This window comes from Dama dama, chromosome X (assembly GCF_033118175.1).
Source record: "Dama dama isolate Ldn47 chromosome X, ASM3311817v1, whole genome shotgun sequence".
In the NCBI taxonomy this organism is placed as follows: domain Eukaryota; kingdom Metazoa; phylum Chordata; class Mammalia; order Artiodactyla; family Cervidae; genus Dama; species Dama dama.
The window spans coordinates 18686899-18693556 of record NC_083714.1 but is presented as its reverse complement, the minus strand read 5'-3'; positions in this window follow the sequence as shown (position 1 = coordinate 18693556).

Below are 6658 nucleotides of genomic sequence, written 5' to 3'. Positions count from 1 at the left end.
CCTATCTTACTCAAACTCTTCCAGAAAATTGCAGAAGAAGGTAAGCTTCCAAAGTCATTCTATGAGGCCACCATCACCCTAATTCCAAAACCAGACAAAGATGCCACAAAAAAAGAAAACTACAGGCCAATATCACTGATGAACATAGATGCAAAAATCCTTAACAAAATTCTAGCAAACAGAATCCAACAACATATTAAAAAAATCATACACCATGACCAAGTGGGCTTTATCCCAGGAATGCAAGGATTCTTTAATATCCACAAATCAATCAATGTAATACACCACATTAACAAATTGAAAGATAAAAACCATATGATTATCTCAATAGATGCAGAGAAAGCCTTTGACAAAATTCAACACTCATTTATGATTAAAACTCTCCAAAAAGCAGGAATAGAAGGAACATACCTCAACATAATAAAAGCTATATATGACAAACCCACAGCAAGCATCACCCTCAATGGTGAAAAATTGAAGGCATTTCCCCTGAAATCAGGAACAAGACAAGGGTGCCCACTCTCACCACTACTATTCAACATAGTGTTGGAAGTTCTGGCCACAGCAATCAGAGCAGAAAAAGAAGTAAAAGGAATCCAGATAGGAAAAAAAGAAGTAAAACTCTCACTGTTTGCAGATGACATGATCCTCTACATAGAAAACCCTAAAGACTCTACCAGAAAATTACTAGAGCTAATCAATGAATATAGTAAAGTTGCAGGATATAAAATTAACACACAGAAATCCCTTGCATTCCTATATACTAACAATGAAAAAACAGACAGAGAAATTAAGGAAACAATACCATTCACCATTGCAACAAAAAGAATAAAATACTTAGGAGTATATCTACCTAAAGAAACAAAAGACCTATACATAGAAAACTATAAAACACTGATGAAAGAAATCAAAGAGGACACAAACAGATGGAGAAACATACCGTGTTCATGGATTGGAAGAATTAATATTGTCAAAATGGCTATTCTACCCAAAGCAATCTATAGATTCAATGCAATCCCTATCAAGCTACCAACGGTATTTTTCACAGAACTAGACCAAAGAATTTCACAATTTGTATGGAAATACAAAAAACCTCGAATAGCCAAAGTAATCTTGAGAAAGAAGAATGGAGCTGGAGGAATCAACCTGCCTGACTTCAGACTCTACTACAAAGCCACGGTCATCAAGACAGTATGGTACTGGCACAAAGACAGAAATATAGATCAATGGAACAGAATAGAAAGCCCAGAGATAAATCCATGAACCTATGGACACCTTATCTTTGACAAAGGAGGCAAGGATATACAATGGAAAAAAGACAACCTCTTTAACAAGTGGTGCTGGGAAAACTGGTCAACCACTTATAAAAGAATGAAACTAGAACACTTTCTAACACCATACACAAAAATAAACTCAAAATGGATTAAAGATCTAAATGTAAGACCAGAAACTATAAAACTCCTAGAGGAGAACATAGGCAAAACACTCTCCGACATAAATCAAAGCAAGATCCTCTATGACCCACCTCCCAGAATATTGGAAATAAAAGCAAAACTAAACAAATGGGACCTAATGAAACTTAAAAGCTTTTGCACTACAAAGGAAACTATAAGTAAGGTGAAAAGACAGCCCTCAGATTGGGAGAAAATAATAGCAAATGAAGCAACAGACAAAGGATTAATCTCAAAAATATACAAGCAACTCCTGCAGCTCAATTCCAGAAAAATAAATGACCCAATCAAAAAATGGGCCAAAGAACTAAACAGACATTTCTCCAAAGAAGACATACAGATGGCTAACAAACACATGAAAAGATGCTCAACATCACTCATTATTAGAGAAATGCAAATCAAAACCACAATGAGGTACCATTACACGCCAGTCAGGATGGCTGCTATCCAAAAGTCTACAAGCAATCAATGCTGGAGAGGGTGTGGAGAAAAGGGAACCCTCTTACACTGTTGGTGGCAATGCAAACTAGTACAGCCGCTATGGAAAACAGTGTGGAGATTTCTTAAAAAACTGGAAATAGAACTGCCATATGACCCAGCAATCCCACTTCTGGGCATACACACTGAGGAAACCAGATCTGAAAGAGACACATGCACCCCAATGTTCATCGCAGCACTGTTTATAATAGCCAGGACATGGAAGCAACCTAGATGCCCATCAGCAGATGAATGGATAAGGAAGCTGTGGTACATATACACCATGGAATATTACTCAGCCATTAAAAAGAATTCATTTGAACCAGTCCTAATGAGATGGATGAAGCTGGAGCCCCTTATACAGAGTGAAGTAAGCCAGAAAGATAAAGAACACTACAGCATACTGACACATGTATATGGAATTTAGAAAGGTGATAACGATAACCCTATATGCAGAACAGAAAAAGAGACACAGAAATACAGAACAGACTTTTGAACTTTGTGGGAGAATGTGAGGGTGGGATATTTCAAAAGAACAGCATGTATACTATCTATGGTGAAACAGATCACCAGCCCAGGTGGGATGCCCGAGACAAGTACTCCGGCCTGGTGCACTGGGAAGACCCAGAGGAATCGGGTGGAGAGGGAGGTGGGAGGGGGGATCGGGATTGGGAATACATGTAAATCCATGGCTGATTCATATCAATGTATGACAAAACCCACTGGAAAAAAAAGAAAAAAAAAAAAAAAGAAACTTGAGTGATATTAATTTTTAAAACTGAAATATTATCTGCTTAACTATCTCAGGGTGCTAATTGATAAAATAAGGTAATAAATATGTTAAAGGAAATCAACCCTGAATATTCATTGGAAGGACTGATGCTGAAGCTGAAGCTCCAATACTTTGACCACCTGATGCAAAGAGCCTACTCACTGGAAAAGACCCTGATGCTGAGAAAGATTGAGGACAGGATGATAAGGGGGTGACAGTGGATGAGATGATTGGATGGCATCACTGACTGAATGGACATGAGTTTGAGCAAACTCTGGGAGATAGTGAAGGACAGGGAAGCCTGGCATGATGCAGTCCATAGGGTTGCAAAGAGTTGAACTCAACTTAGCAACTGAACAACAGCAAAAAATACATTCCTGCTAAAGAGCTCATGGATAGTATTTGTCTATCCTAGTGATATCAGCCTATGAAGTCTCAGCTCTGACATACTCTTGACTCAATAAGAACCATTCTGTTTTAGCAGGTGGAGGTTTGGAAAAAGCCTAATATGTGCTATGCCTCTGAAATTGATCTGGGCCCCTGGGACACTTTGTAAGCTCAGGCTTTAGATTTTGTCTCTTACCCCACCATCTGCTACTGGCTGTTTAATTGGACTTTGGTTCTGATCTGAAGTTCAGTTCTTATTCTGTGTCTCTGTTGAAATTGGGATCCAGACCTAAATCTTTGGCCTAGTTTTTGCTGACCACTTTTAAGGGATTGACTGTTGACTGCTTGCAGAATCGTTTGTATCATCTTGCCCAATTCTCTCAGAAGAATGACCTTATCCCAACTGTTCTTAGAAACTTCCCTGCTCTGAGGCTTTGATGTACTTCTTCATTTCATGTCCCTTGGGTTACACTGACCCTGGCCTTCATCAAATGTGGATTTATACCCTTTTTTGGTTTTGGTATAGACTAACTTTCAGCTAGTGGGGGACTGCTCCAACTAGTCTCATCCCACTTCCTTTCTCTACACCAATTAGGCTTATTCCCAAATTCTCTCTCTCTCCCCCCCCTTTTTTTTTGTCAGGAATTGTAACATGCTTTGTGTCTGGGTCAGAGTAATGAGTGTTAAAATATAAGCATACAAAGTATCACTGGCAACTTCTATTGATGTCACTAGAAAGCCATCAAGTAGGACTTTTAGTATATTAAAATGAGTTGTAACAAACACATGAAAAGCTGCTCAACATCACTCATTATCAGAGAAATGCAAATCAAAACCACAATGAGGTATCATTACATGCCAGTCAGGATGGCTACTATCCAAAAGTCTACAAGCAATAAATGCTGGATACGGTGTGGAGAAAAGGGAACCCTCTTACACTGTTGGTGGGAATGCAAACTAGTACAGCCGCTATGGAGAACAGTGTGGAGATTCCTTAAAAAACTGGAAATAGAACTGCCATATGACCCAGCAATCCCACTCCTGCGCATACACCCCGAGGAAACCAGATCTGAAAGAGACACATGCACCCCAATGTTCATCGCAGCACTGTTTATAATAGCCAGGACATGGAAGCAACCTAGATGCCCATCAGCAGATGAATGGATAAGGAAGCTATGGTACATATATACAATGGAATATTACTCAGCTATTAAAAAGAATTCATTTGAATCAGTTCTAATGAGATGGATGAAACTGGAGCCCATGATACAGAGTGAAGTAAGCCAGAAAGATAAAGACCAATACAGTATACTACCTCATATATATGGAATTTAAAAAGACGGTAACGATAACCCTATATGCAAAACAGAAAGAGAGACTCAGATGTACAGAACAGACTTTGGGACTCTGTGGGAGAAGGTGAGGGTAGGATGTTCTGAGAGAATAGCATTGAAACAAGGGTGAAACAGATCACCAGCCCAGGTTGGATGCATGAGACAAGTGCTCAAGGCTGGTGCACTGGGAAGACCCAGAAGGATGGGATGGGGAGGGAGGAGGAAGGGGGGATCGGGATGGGGAAGACATGTAAATCCATGGCTGATTTATGTCAATGTATGGCAAAAACCACTACAATATTGTAAAGTAATTAGCCTCCAACTAGTAAAAATAAATGAAAAAAAATAAAAAATAAAAAATAAAATAAATATCATGAGGAAAAATAAAATAAAATGAGTTGTCTTTTTAGTGTCTTTCCCTTCACACCAAAAAGCAAAGCTAAGCCTATGCTTTCACTGACTAAGCTATCAAATCAAAGTAGAAGTTCAAATCTAATCAACTTTAATTTTGAGGCATGGTGCATTATTGTTTCCACCTTCATTTTATCAACTATACAGTCAGCCCTCCAGATATGGGTATTCTGCATCCACAGATAAGGAGGGCCAGTTGTACTATACCGTTTTATATAAGGGACTTGAACATCCATGGCTTTTGGTATCTGTGTGGGGATCATGGGACTATTTAATCCCCCATAGGCACCAAGGTATGACATTTAATTTGTGGTTTTATCAACAAAAACACACAGTGTGAGAATTATGAGTCAAGTTTTATTTCAGGCAAAACGAGGACTATAGCCTCATTTTAGCTTCAGATAGCTCTGAGAAACTGCTCCAAAGAGGTAGAGGGGAAGGTCTAAAATATGTGATTTTGATGAAGGGGAACTACATGCAATCAAGCACATATTTTTTGTGAAAGTTTCTGCTAGTCTCTTGTAGGTGACTGCTAGTCATGAGAAACAGGTGTCACCATGAAGGATTTTAGTGCTTTTCTAGATATGAGGAGATACAAGATTTGGGCTCATAAAATCAGCTCCTAAAAATATCTATCTGAAGACTTGTCCTGCCAATTTTTCCCAGAATACAGGGTGCCTCATTTCTGCTCTCCACCCTGAGCTCCTTTCAGGTGTTTTTGAAAGTCAGCAGCTGTAGTAGCGCATGATTTAATCCTTGTAGAGGTAGATGACAAGTGCCAATTTGTAGCTGACAGTTTGCTTGTCTATAAATAAATATGCTGTGTTATTCCAAGATACTATTATACTTCTATTTCTTTAATTGTACCTCTCCATTATACTACATAATATAATAAAATATTTGCAAGGGCCAGAAGATATGGCGGAAACAGGAAGCTTGAAAACTTTCTAGAGAGTTTTTTTTTTTTTTTTAAGTAGAAGATAAATTAATTAATTGGAATTGTGATCACAGGGAAAGGAAAGAAGATTTTGAATCTAGGTCTCTATTTCCTTATCATCTTGTCAGCAAATTCTGATTATAAAATTCCTCACGTAGGCCTGATAAGTAACTTCTGACAAAAATGAGTGTGAAAGAGCCAAACTAGCTGCCATCTGAAAAGCAAATACCAAACTCCCTGAACAATTCTGTTTCTTTCCACCTTCAACTTCAATTTAAGGGGAAGCATTAACTATGCAAATGAATAAAGAAGAAAAAAAAAATCTTAGGTAAAACAAAGCTAGTAACGGAGTGAAGGCTGTAATCCATCATCCCCTCTTCAGTCAGATTCTTTGCTTTCTATTTGTTTATTCATATATTTCATGTAAAATATATCTTTGATGTCTGAGAGAAGTTATCAAGTCTGAACCTGTGTTCCAAAGCAAGAAAGATACTTTTTATCCATTGGAATATTAGATGGTATATAGACTGAATCGAATTTCAGTTCATTCCTATTTTGGAATAAATCACTGTCACCACTTCATCTGCTTTCGAAAAACATCAAATGTATCCAGCTTCTTATAGTTTTGCATAGTTCCTGGTCATGGAGATAAAATCAGAAGTGGATTAAAAACTGTGGAGACTTGAAGGATGAGGGACAACTTGATGGTGATCTGAGTTTCTTAATTTTATCTGGGCTAACATAAAATCTTGTTTGGTTATGTAAAGGGCTATTTGATAAACTTTCAATGGAAAAAATATACATGACACTTACTGAGTTTTAATTACAACACCAGAAATTTTAGAAATCAGGGAAAACCTTAGTCATCATCTAGTTCTAACTGCTAATT